Source organism: Dromiciops gliroides, chromosome 3, assembly GCF_019393635.1.
Source record: "Dromiciops gliroides isolate mDroGli1 chromosome 3, mDroGli1.pri, whole genome shotgun sequence".
In the NCBI taxonomy this organism is placed as follows: Eukaryota; Metazoa; Chordata; class Mammalia; order Microbiotheria; family Microbiotheriidae; genus Dromiciops; species Dromiciops gliroides.
In genome coordinates, this window is record NC_057863.1 from 371,440,959 (window position 1) to 371,454,662 (window position 13,704).

Consider the following 13,704-nt stretch of genomic DNA (forward strand, 5'->3'; position numbering starts at 1 on the left):
ATTGTTCTTCCAATTCTGCTTGCTTAACCCTATAAGTTCATATATCTATATCTATCTGGATAATTCCATATCTTTTTGAAATTATCTAGTTCCTCACTTATTACAGCATAATAATACTCTACCACATTCACATACTACAAGTTACTCAGCTACTCCTCAATTGATATACATTCTTTCGTCTCCATTTTTTCTACAACAACTCCTGCTATCAATACTTTTGTACATATAAAATCTTTTCTTTCATCTCTCTTGGTGATCTCTAACAGGGGTATAACTGAGTGAGAGGGCATGCACTGTTTAATAATATAATATATATATCATATATATATATGAAGGAGTTGAACAGTTACAAATAGTTAAAATTCAAATCGTGTTCCTCTCTGGTTATCCAATAAGTACCTGTTGCAATTGCAGGAACTTTTAAATTAATACTATATTCCACTCCTTGCCTTTAGAAGTAACTTTGCTAGGGGCTGCTAGGTGGCGCAGTGGATAAAGCACCGGCCCTGGATTCAGGAGTACCTGAGTTCAAATCCGGCCTCAGACACTTGACACTTACTAGCTGTGTGACCCTGGGCAAGTCACTTAACCCCCATTGCCCTGCAAAAAAAAAAAAAAAAAAAGTAATTTTGCTTTCCAACTTTGCTAAAGTTTACTCCTTTTTCCACTTGTGCTTCAAAATGCAAGATATCATTGACCTTAACTTTGACACCTGTAAGAGTTGCCACTGGTTTCTTCATTCCTATTCAAAATCCTTCAAAACAGTGACATGTGTAAAAAAAATAAAAAAGTTATTTCATCTATACCTACCACTGATGATAAATCACATCTTTAATCTAGAATCATTGAATGTTAGAGCTGGAAGGAACTTGCTTAAGGAATCCCCTTCATTTTTCAAATAAGGAAAACAGTGTCCAGTAAAGTGCTTTGTCCAAAGCTGCACATCTAGTTAAAAGTGGTGCTGATGCTAGAACTTAGCTTTTCTGACTTCTAACCCAATGATGTTTTGCCATATTACACTGTTACTTATCCCAAAGAGGCTGACCACATAACTTCTTCTCATTTCTCTAAGGATCATTCTCTTTGGATGCTCCTTTGCAGCATATGAAAGGAGCTGTTAAACTGCAAATCAATGACAAGGAGTAGAAAACTGAAGAAGCTACAATCATTATTCCTAGAGCAGCTTAATGGGTTGCTCCAGAAAAGACCAGGGTCTACATTTTCCCACTAAACAGTTTAGATTTGGGGCATTTTCTAACATATCATTGTTCCTGAAAGAGAGTTTTTTTTATGCTGTCCTGGTATAACAGTATCTTTTAAAATGCTTTCTAAAGCATCCTTCCCAAGGAGCTATCATTAAGTTTCAGGTTGTCATTCCCTGTGTTAAAATTGCTGGTCCCATTTTAAGTGCTTTAAACTGACTACATGAACAAGAAATGACATGTTTTCTAGTGTAACCTTGAAAATAAACATTGGCTTGTATATCAGGGACCTAACTGAAATAAGGCTGTATTTAATGAAAATCAGACATATTAAGAAACAGAATATTTTATGACTTACATTTGAATTCTGTCTGTTGTCCATAGTATTATAGCTGAATATGGGAAATGTGTCATTCCTCATTATTTTCTTGATGATGTCTTAACATATCTTCAATTAACAAGGCATACTCTATCTCATTTCCAGCTAAGTGGGGTTACTATGAATATCAGAAATGATTATGGTCATAAGTATAGTGATATTTAAATATATAAATGACTGCCTAAATTCAGGTGGTAGTGGGTCTTGATCCAAATTATCTTTTAAAGCATTGTCTGAATTCTCCTTGTGTATAAATAAATATACCCTGTCTCTGCTACCATTTTCAAAAGGCTAAGATTTATGTTCACTTAGCCCATTTATTTACAAATGGAGGTGAGAGCATGAAAGCTCTAAGTGTGGTGGAAAAGCACATAGGTCATATAGTATGCCAATTTTTAAATATTTTATTGATGTATTTTTATACTACAATCTCTTTCCAATAACTCTCCCATAGTACTCTCCTTTATTTAAAAACAAAAACAAAGGGAAAAAACTAACTAAAACTAATAAATGCAGCATTTCAGTGTGTGGCAGAGTATGTAACATTCTGTAGGGATAATATACTATCTTCCTACCAATAGGAAAACCACATGTTCCAACATTAAACTTCTGGAACCAACACTGATCATAAGCTAATTGTGTGGGGGTTTTTCAAACTAATTGTTCTTTAAATAAATTTTGAGGTTGTCCTTATTTATAGCCAGCCATTAAAATGGAGTTGTGTCTGCAAACAAAAATCCAAGTGGATAATTGAAATAGTTTACCTGGATAACCCAGGCCCAAACAGTTTGATTGGATATATATAAATGATTAAAATAAAAGATATTTTGGTTGATCCAGGTAATTGGCTATTCAGATAATTGCCTCCATTTTCTCACTTGTTTGGTGTTTATAGAGTCCTCCATCCTGAGTAATTTATCTTTCTGTTGTATGGCTTCCGTTATATCATTTCTATTCAAATGTAATTAAGATGTAATCATTATGATTTGTACTCTTCTACCTGCTTATTCATTTTAAAGAAAGAACCCTTTTGTTCCATCTTCCCAAGGTTTATGTTTTACTTTGGATATTTAGTTTAACATTATCATAACCTGCAACACTGTACCTACATACCATGTAGATCCCTCATTTGGTCTTAGAAATAAAATATTCATCAAGTGGTGAGTCCTATGAATGGAAGTGGAAGTGGAACTATATATATATATATATATATATATATATCCAAAATTAATGTCTTCCATGGACAATGCAAGACGCAAACCTGACCCCTGACTCCCAATTAATTAATATAATGAAAGAAAATCTAGACAAATGGCCTCACTACTCAGTTGAATGCTAATTAAAATGCATGCCCTGCACAAGTTACTTGACTCTCAATTACAATTAAATATGTAAGGTTATCAGAACATAGCAAGCATGGTGCTGAACGCCATCCTCCCTTATTAAAATGAGGACAGTAGAGAAAGGATGGTAGAAGATTTGAGAGTTTCCAATAATGAAGCAAATTGTGATATACCCTGAACTAGATTACCAGGGTAATAACAATGAGATTATCACGACAGGCTATTAGTTTTAGTGTGCTCAAGGTTAAAACTCAGTGGACTGTGAACATTTTACAAGGGTCCTATCAAAATATCAAGTAGATTGGTTTAAGAAAATCTGTCAAGCTCTAGATCTGCTCCCATGGTGTTGGGTTAATTTTGCAATAAAATTAATGACTCCCTTAAGATGAAGAGATTTATTATGTTCATGAACAGTTCTAATTGAGTTAACCCAATCAGGCAACTACAACTCACACAGCTCAAGGAAAGAATGATTAATACGATGTTGAACTCCAACTTTTCTCCCTTCTTTTTGCCTGAATTCACCCACATTAGTCTGTTCAAATAATTATTTCATTTTCATCAGTTATTTCCCTCTAACTTCTATATTAGTTTGTTTTCTTAAGTGAACCCTTGAGGAAGGTCTCTGAGACCCTTGTAAAGCAGTTATTATATATTTGATAAGTCTTTGTGACTTATTTTGGTTTTGTTTATAAAGTATGTGTTTAATTTCTTTCTATCAAATTGACTTAAAATTTTAATGAAATGAGGAATGCTCTAAAGAAGCATTAAGTAGGGAATGCTAAAGTTTCCATTTGGTTATTAGGATAAATAACAGTCCCTCCACTGCTGCTTTTTATGGCTGTATCCGAAAGAGAGATATGACAGACCTAAAATTGCAAAAAGGAATGACTAAATATGTGTCATTTTCCCTTTTAAAAAGCCATTGTCATGAGAATAGATTCAGTATGTGCTGGTTTCTCATTAAAGTCTTTCTATGAGGTTGGGATGTAGCAAGTGCTCCATCCAGTACACAATGGGGAGCAGAAGAATGTCATCTCACACATTTTTCTTAGTGTAAATTTCGACTGACTTTACATTCTACTGCTTTGTTACAGGTAGCTTAGACTGTAAAAGAAAGAAAAGAGGGATGGCTGGAAAATTAAATCATGGGATTTTTTAAACATCAGAAGAGACAGAAAGGTTATACACCCTTACTCTGTTCTCTTTTGCCAATGGATGAAGAACAAAAAACTCCTGATCCCTTCTAATTCAACAAGACTCATCATATAGACTAGGCAGGGATTTCTGTGGGCTATCCATCACAAAGCTACTACTTTTTCTCTAGATCTTACTTGAGTAAATCTTATTTACATTCAGAGATGATCTGAAAATTACTTTTATCTTTGTAAAATCCTCCCAAGGTCAGACAAGTCCCCAATTCACTGTACTCTGCTCAATGTTTTGGGGGGTTTTTAAGATTCATTAAACTTAAAATCTTGAAGGCATAAGGGATTATGTGTGTGTGTGTTTTTGTTTTGTTTTGTTTTGATTGTTATTGTTTCTTTTTTGCCTAAAAATTATCTAATTTGAGAATGGTATTCAGCTGTGTTTGGGAAGATTGTAATTGTCATCTGAGATTAGCTCCATGATACTTTGAACCGGAGTATCTTCTTTTTATTCAAGGAAGGTTTTATGAAGAATATGTTAGTAGCCTTCATTAAGAGCAATCCTCAAAGGTTAGAGATATTCTAAATACAATGATCTTATACATTCAAATACTTTTTAGATTTCTTTTGGGGGTAGTAAACTATGGGTCTGTAGAATAAAAGGTTTAATGTTTAATTGTTCAGAATAGCTTCTTCAGTCCTTCATAATACAGGTAATTTGAGTGGTGTATTTTCTTTACCAATGCAAGTTGAAACTCCCCTATGCTTTCATAGATGGTCTTCATAGGTTTCTATTGGCATCCAAAATCTATCAACTCATGGCCAACTTTCTAATAATAACTATTTCCAAAGTTAACTTGGCTAATCCTCAGATGATAGATATGTAATAGCTAAGACCTATTTTTTTCCAACATGGTAAAATATGACAGTTTGTGGTCCAATGGCAGAACCTTACAGAGCCACTTCCAAAGAACAATAAAACATCAAAATCAAAAATTAATAGAATATACAAAATAGTACTTATGGGAATATGAACTAAAACTCCTTACCTCTTTCAATCTTCAAGCAATTTACCTTAGTCTAAGCTCCCCAGGATTTGGAAAATGGCAATGGTCACTCAGTTTGTGATCCTATAAACTTCCACCAAATTCATTAGAATTTGTGATCCTATAAACTTCCACCAAATTCTTAGAATTAAGGAAAAAATGGAAAGGATTTGGGTTGCTTTAGCAATATGAGTTTTCTTACTTATTTCTATAAGAGTTTATTACTAATTTAAAATTTAACCATTTCCATTTAGTATACAAGAATTAAAATGTTCACTTGTTGTCTGTGGTGAGATCTATGGATAATATATACAAATCTGACTTGGGACCTAAAAGTTCTGTCATCTTCATTTCCTGAAACTCATTTTCATAGTACTTGAGCAATAGGTTTTATTCTATCAAGAATTGGAATAAAATGTAAGTTGCTTAGCAGTTCTATGAGGTAAATCTCTGCATTGTATTTTTTTAAGTATGCATTAGCTCACTTGATAATAATAAAGCTTCTTTCCTGGTCATGAAGTTCATTTTAAAAATAGGAAATCAAAGTGGTGAAGTGAAAAAAAAATTGGAATGATATATCATGGACTAGCAAACTCAATAATGATATTAATGTTGAGATAACTTTTAATGAAAATTACATTGCTTGAAAGGCTAGCTTCCTGTCTTGAAATTCTTCTCATTTGGTTGTATAACTGGTATTTACATAGCTCTAGATCTGCTCCCATGGTGTTAGGTTAATTTTGCAATAAAATTAATGAGTCCCTTGAGATGAAGAAATTTATTACGTCCATGAACAGTTCTAATTGAGTTAACCAAATAAGGCATTTACAACTCACATAGTTAAAAAAAAAAATGTCAAGGTTTAGAAAGAACTTGACAAGCATTATCTTATTTAAGCCTTACAACAACTCTATGAGGTAGGAAATGTTATACCCATTTTATGGATGAGAAAACTGTGGTATGGAAAGGTTATCTGACATGTCCATTGTCACACAGTGAGTTTCAGAAGTAAATTTTGAATTGAAGTCTCTCTGATTCCCAGTCTAATTTTCTGTGCCCCCCACACCTTACACTGTTAGTAGGAAAAAAAATATCATCCCTATTATCTTCCAGCTCTCTAAAATTTCATAAGCTGAAAGTTCTTAAGTCAGTTACTCAGTGGCTATTTATACATTTCATGGATTACTGAGTTCTCTTATTGTTTCTCTTCATAATCATTCCCTTTGGCATTTTACTAGGTTGAACATGAAATGGAAAATGGGGAAAGAAGATGGAGATAAAGATGAAATCCCTCTGTTAATGCTTTGTTCAAAGGTTAGGAAATGATTGTGCCAGTGGAGAATGTTGAAATCTCAAGCTACAATTAAGATTTTAGTTCCATCGTTTGCTTTATTAAGTCAACAATGCAACTATGTAGATTTTAGTGGAGGGAACTAAGGAGGAGAAAAGATAGGGGGGGGACAAAAAACTGCTCTTCAAATATTTGAATGGCTTTGTGTTCTATATAATTCATTGTTCATTCCCAGATGGCAGAAGCAGAATAAGTGGGAAGAAGCAGCCACAATGAGACAAATTTGAACTTTATGTAAGGGGGGAAAACATTTAAAATAAGAATTAATGTGTTGCTTTATTTGGTGTTGGAGATCATATCACTGGAGCTATAGAATGTAAGTATGTGTAGGGTTATTAGAGAGGGTATTCCTTTTTGTATGTCCCACTGGGCTAGATGACGTAGGAAGTTCTTGCAATTATTCAATGCTATGTCGAAGATATTGTGATACAGCTCTCATAGAGGACACTTTGCAAGCCTGAAAATGATCATCATCACTGTCAACTACACAAGGGACACAACTGAAAAAAAAACCCTAGATTCCTTGGTCTTTCCATATTTCTACATTCCAGCCTTTCATATACCCATTTATCATTTTGCCCTATATACATTGTTCAGTTGTTTAGTCATGTATAACTTTTTGTGACCCCAGGGACCGTAGCATTCCAGGCCTTTCTATATTCTACTATCTCCTAAAGTCTGTCCAAGCTCATGTTAACCTTATGCATATAACCTTGTATTGATTCACTTTTGGTGAACCATCTCAGGATATCTCTGACAAGATTATTGAATGAGAAGTCATAAGAAAGTCCAGGGGCAGCTAGGTGGTGCAGTGGATAGAGCACCGGCCCTGGATTCAGGAGGACCCGAGTTCAAATCTGGCCTCAGACACTTGATGCTTACTAGGTGTGTGACCCTGGGCAAGTCACTTAACCTCAATTGCCTCACCAAAAAAAAAAAAAAAAAAAGCCTCTCCTCAAGTAGCTCACATCTAAATGGAGACAAAGCATGTAACCATTACATACAAACAAGATACACATACACACACACACACGTAAAGATATAGATTACATATAGATATGATAAATTAGGAATAATTAGATAGAAGGCACTAGCATTGAGGGAGATAGGGAAAGGTTTCTTGTAAAAAGTGGGATTTTAGATGAGATCTGAAAGATGCCAAGGAAGCCAAGGAAAAGATTGATTAAAGAAAAGAGCAAAGAAGGAAATAAAAGCTCTCATGCTATGAATAAATATTATAGAGTAAAATAAACTAAACTAAGGAAAAGACATCAGGACATCAGAAGGAAGAAAAAAGGAAATCATACCGTCAAAGATTCTAGACACAAAATTAGACATTTTACAAGACAGTTCAACACAGTTAATAAGCTCACTAAGCAAAATAAAGCAAGATATAGCATCAGTAAAGATAAATCTGAACTCAATAAGTTGGGAACAATGACAACAACAAAAAAGGATGAATATGAATGTTAGCACCTTTAAACAACTGGCAAAGAATCATAATAAAATTACATTCACTGACAAATAGTGTCTTTCCAATATTAAGCAAAAAACACAGAACCACCAGAATAGATATTAAAATAAAATTAAAAATCAACACAACTGGAAAGAGATAAGAACTGTACAAAGGTAATATATCTAAAGAATATTGCTTAAAGATATATGAGAATTATTGGTCCCTCTCCCCCCCCAAAAAAAATTGAAGACAGAAAGTGTCTGAAAGACAAATTTAAGGAAATAATATCATTAACCCCCGCCAAAAAAAAAAAATCCTGAGACTATTGCAAGACAGGAATAGAATACAAATCAGAATCCATAGAATGCTCAAAAAAAAAAAAAAGGAATACCAGATTCATCTCATCCACACATAATGTGACTGAACTGTGAAATTTCAATAACAAAGAAATGACATTGCAAGGACCCAAGAGAAACATATTTTATACCCCAAAATTCCAACCAGAAACACAAAGGTTTTCTCATCCAAGAAAGAAACAGCAAAAGAAAGGTAGTATTATGTATTAGAAATCAAGAAAAATAGGACTTCATTCCCAAATTACTTACCCAGAAATGTTGAACAAGCTTTTTAAGAGAAAAGATGAGTATTTACAAAAAGGATTCCACACATTCCTAAAAAAGGCAAGCCTGATTAGGACACAATGAAAATTAATAAACAAACCACAAAGTTAAGGCAAATTTAAAACTATCAGTGGATAAACATTTAATCAAAGCATCTGCAACCTGACATAAGGGCTTTCCATCTTTTACTAGAGTATTTAGTCTGAGATCTATGAACCTTTTAATATTTTGATAACTGTATTTCAATATAATTGGTGATATATTTTATGCATTTAAAAACATGATTCTGAGCAGGGATCCATAAGTTTTACTACACTATCAAAGGGGTCTATGATAATCAATCAGTAAACATTTGTTAAGCATCTGCTATATGCCAGGCACTGTGCTATCACTCATTCACACACACACACACACACACACACACACACACACCAAGAATTGATTTAGCAGGAAGGTTGCCATTTCTTTGACATCTTTTTTCTTTGACTTCTCACTTTGGCTTCTCGTTATCTAGAATGAGAAAATGCAAGGTCTTTTGAAAACTATAAAGCACTATATACAAGTCAATAATTATTATTATTTCCTGTTATTCAAATAAAATAAATACAAAGGAAAGAGAGCTATGACTACATATAATATATATGTATATGCTTTTACATAAACATACACATATATATGCATATGTATGTCAGGGATGTATATAATATAGATAAGTATTTATTAAATACCTACTATGGACAAGAGAGTATAATAAGCAATGGTAATAAGAAGCCAAAATGAAAAAAAAATCCTATCTTTGAGAAGTTTACATTCTATAAGAAAGGTATAATAGAAGAGGGGCAAAGGAAATAAAAACTTTGGAAGAAGTGTAAAGAATTAGGGAGATCTTTAAGTTAAAGACTTTGAATGTGGTCATTGGACATGGACAAGTACAGAACATGTGGTTAAGAAAGAATATAGCAGAGAACACCCAAAAGATGCTCCTATATAGTGATGGTAGGAGAGTTAAAATACTTTGAAAATGTAGTAGTGATACTAGTAGTAGTAGTCATAGTCATAGTAGTATTAGTACTATGACTACGACTACTACTATTGCTAGTAGTAGTAATAATAGAGAAGGGAGAAGGGAAGGGAGTTAGTTTTTATACAGCACCTACTGTGGCCCAGGCAAGGGGCTAAGTACTTTTACAAATATTATCTCATTTGATCCTCACAACAACCCTGTATGAAAGGTACTATTATGATCCCATTTTACAACTGAGGAACCTGAGGCATATTCAAGGTTGCAGAGCTAGTGTCTGAGATCAAATTTGAACTCAGGACTCTAAGCTACCAATTATATTATATCACAATATTATAATATAAATTATTATTAATAAATATTAACATTAATAATAATAACACAGAAATTTATTTCAAGTTCATGTAGAAATATGAGGGTATATGCCTATGTGAGTACCCTGGAAGTTTTAAATTAAATTGATACTAGTAAAAAAAAAGGTATATGATAGTCCCCTATTTGTAAAGCAAATAAAAGGTCATGATTAATGTCAAAAAAAATTATGAAGGGGGCGACTAGGTGGCGCAGTGGATAAAGCACCGGCCCTGGATTCAGGAGTTCCTGAGTTCAAATCCGGCCTCAGACACTTGACACTTACTAGCTGTGTGACCTTGGGAAAGTCACTTAACCCCCACTGCCCTGCAAAAAGAAAATAATAATTATGAAGTTGACTATAAATGGATTAATTTTTAAAAATTAAAAACATGATTATAGAAGTAATTAAAAACACATACCCCAAATATATTGCATGTACAAAATATCCTTAAGAACTATTGACACATAGCTTTAGAATGATATGCATTTTGGGGGGAGGAATATTGATCAATCAGCAGACTACAGAAAATAAGGTGTTGGCAATCATTTCACACAAAGCAGAATCCAAGTTGGAAAGCATAAATAGAGCTTAAGTAGATAAACTATTTAGTGTTTAACCCTGCTTAGACAACGAAATGGTGCCAGTATTAAATGTGTATACATCCAAAGCATATCAACCAAATTCTAAAAGAAAAAAAAAAGTTGACCGAAGGAAAAAAAAAAAGGAATAGTAGAAGATTCCCAAATTCTATTAATGAACTATGAAACAAAATCAATAAACAAAAAATGATACTACATACTTCAACATAATGCTGAGAAAACTATTTTTTGGACTTATGGTGAAAACTGAATAACATTACTTGGGAATTTCACTTTTACTGAAATGCTTTCTAAAAACTAATCACTATCTAGGTTGGGGGTTCAGGGATTCATGAACTTGAATAGAAAAAAAACATTTATTTATTTGTTTGTTTGTTTATTTCTGGTGAGGCAATTGGGGTTAACACAGGGTCACACAGCTAGTAAGTGTCAAGTGTCTGAGGCTGGATTTGAACTCAGGTCCTCCTGACTCTAGGGCTGGTGCTCTATCCACTGCACCATCTAGCTGCCCCCTCACATTTATTTTCCCTAACTCTTTACTTCCTTTATGATTCTATGTGTTTTATTTGATGCAGGAATCCAAGGTACATACAAAAGCCCCTTTCTAGGACATAAGGATCATAATAAATAAAGCATAGAAATTTTAGCATATCATTCATAGTCTATAACAAAACAAAGTAGACCAAAAGATGAAGACTTAATTTGAAACTAAAACAATTATTTCCTAAATCATATTTGGGTTGAAGACTGAGCTATATGAATGATAAATATTATATTAGAATAATGACAATGGCAATAAAGAATAGGCAAAGTTATAAGTAGCCTAATAAGAGGCAAATTTGTATTCCTGAGAAGAGATTAATAAAATGGAACTTTTGTTGAAGATGCAATTTGAAAAAAAGAAAAAAAATCAACAAATTAATAGTCTAAACCTGAACAAAAGATAATAAGCATAGTTGAAAGCAAAAAAGTCATTGAATTAAAAAGTAAAACAATAAATGAATTAGTAAAGGAAAAAGATCTTTTTGAAAACTAAGAAAATTGATTAGCTATTTTAATAAAAATAGAGAAAAAATGAAATGCTAAAAATAAAGAATCATAACAAATGTTAATATAGAAAGTTATCACAAATACAGCTGAAAATTTAAATGAAATAGATGAACATCTACAATAATATAAAATTTCCAAGTTGAAAAAACTGGAAATATTTAATCTAAATAAACCAATTTCCAGAAGACAAGTTGAACAAATATTAATTAGCGATTAAACAATAATGATAGTAATAATAATAATAATAGCATTTATATAATACTTTTAAGGTTTGAAAAGCACTTTTCAAGTATTATCTCATTTGATCCTTTCAACAACCCTGGTTACTATTGTTATCCTCATTTTACAGATAAGGAAACTGAGGCAGATAGAAGTTAAGTGACTTTCCCAGAGTCACCCACTAGTATCTGTGGTCAGATTTGAACTCAGGTCTTCCTAACTCCAGGTCCATAGCTCTATCCATAGCACCACCTAGCTACTTTAAATAAAACTCCTAGGATCAGATGCACAAGCAAATTGTATCAAACATTTAAAGGATAAATATCTCCTATGTAGTATAATAAAGGCAGGTAGGCAGCTCAATGGATAGAGTGATGGACCTACAATCAGAAATATCTGAATTCAAATCCTGCCTCAGACAATTATGAGCAGCGTGACCCTGAGCAAGTTACTTAACCTCTGTTTGCCTTAATTCGCTAGAGAAAGAAATAACAAACCACTCCAGCATCTTTGTAAGAAAATCCCATATGGAGTTATGAAGATTACACAACTGAGCAACAACCAATATAGTAAGTTATTTTCAATTGCTCATTCCCATTCCCCTCAAACCTACCCAAAAATACCCCACTCCAGACCTACCCATTCTTTCCACTGTGCTCTCTGGAGTGCCTTCTCAATAGTTACCAAATTTGCTTTCTTCTTAAACCTTTTCTTCCTCACTCTGTCTCTGGAACTTGCTAAGACCTGACTCCCTCCTGGTAGTATGGCAATTATGGACACCTTTCCAGTACTTCTTGTACTTTCACTCACACCCTTTGACTCACTGGTTATAAGGAGTATTGAGATATTCTTTGCTCTCCATTAGCACTATTAGATGCTGTCATCATAGTTCCCCAACTTCTGGCCTCATATTAGGAGATTTTTAACATATGTGTTTATGTTTTCTCAACTAGCTTCAATTCCCAGATCTTTAATATAATTATGACATGGGAAATTACTTTTTTTAATTTAAATGTTTTCTTGACATTCTTCTCCTTTTTTATATTACTATCACCATGTTGTTTTTTTCTCCCCAGTGCACAGCCAAATAAAACTCTCTACTTGTAACTAATATAATTTACCTGAAAATGTATTCTTATTTCATACCTCTAGTCCACCACCTTCCTGCTGAGAGGGCTTGCTTCACCATCAGTCTTTTGAACGTTTAATTTTTTAATCACATTAAGGCAAGTTGTCAATTCTTTCCAAGTTGTTTCTTTTTACAATATTGGCATTACTTTGTAAATTTTCCTAGTTCTGGTTATTTTTCTCTTCATTAATTCATATGACTCTCTTGAAGTTTTTCCGAATTTTTCATATTAATCATTTTTTACAAAATATCATTCCATTTCATCCATATTTTACAATTTATTCAATCATTCACCAACGAATGGGCATCCACTTCATTTCTAGTTATCTGCTATTCTAAAAAGTGCTGTTATCAACCTTTTTTTAAATTAATGGGACCTCACTCTTTTTGGCTTTTGCATCTCACTGGGCTCCTATCACTGGGTCAAAGGCTATGTACTATCTCTTGAGTTTTTGGGTAAAAATTGATCAGGAACTGACAAATTTATCAGAATAAGAGCTATTCTTTAGCCAATAAGAGATCAAGGTCCATGGATGTTCAAAAGGAAAAACATAAACTATCAACTACTTTTTAAATGCTTGAAGTTGCTGGTAATCAGAGGAATATGCACTTAAACAACTCTGAGAAATCACCCAACAGTCATCAAATTGACAAATATAAAATAAAAATTATGCTAATCTGGAAAACAGCATGCTAATAAGTAACCACAAAATTCATGTTGGGTACAAAAAAATAAAAAGAAAATGAAAGAAACAATAGTCAAAAGAGTTAACTTACGAAAGAAAA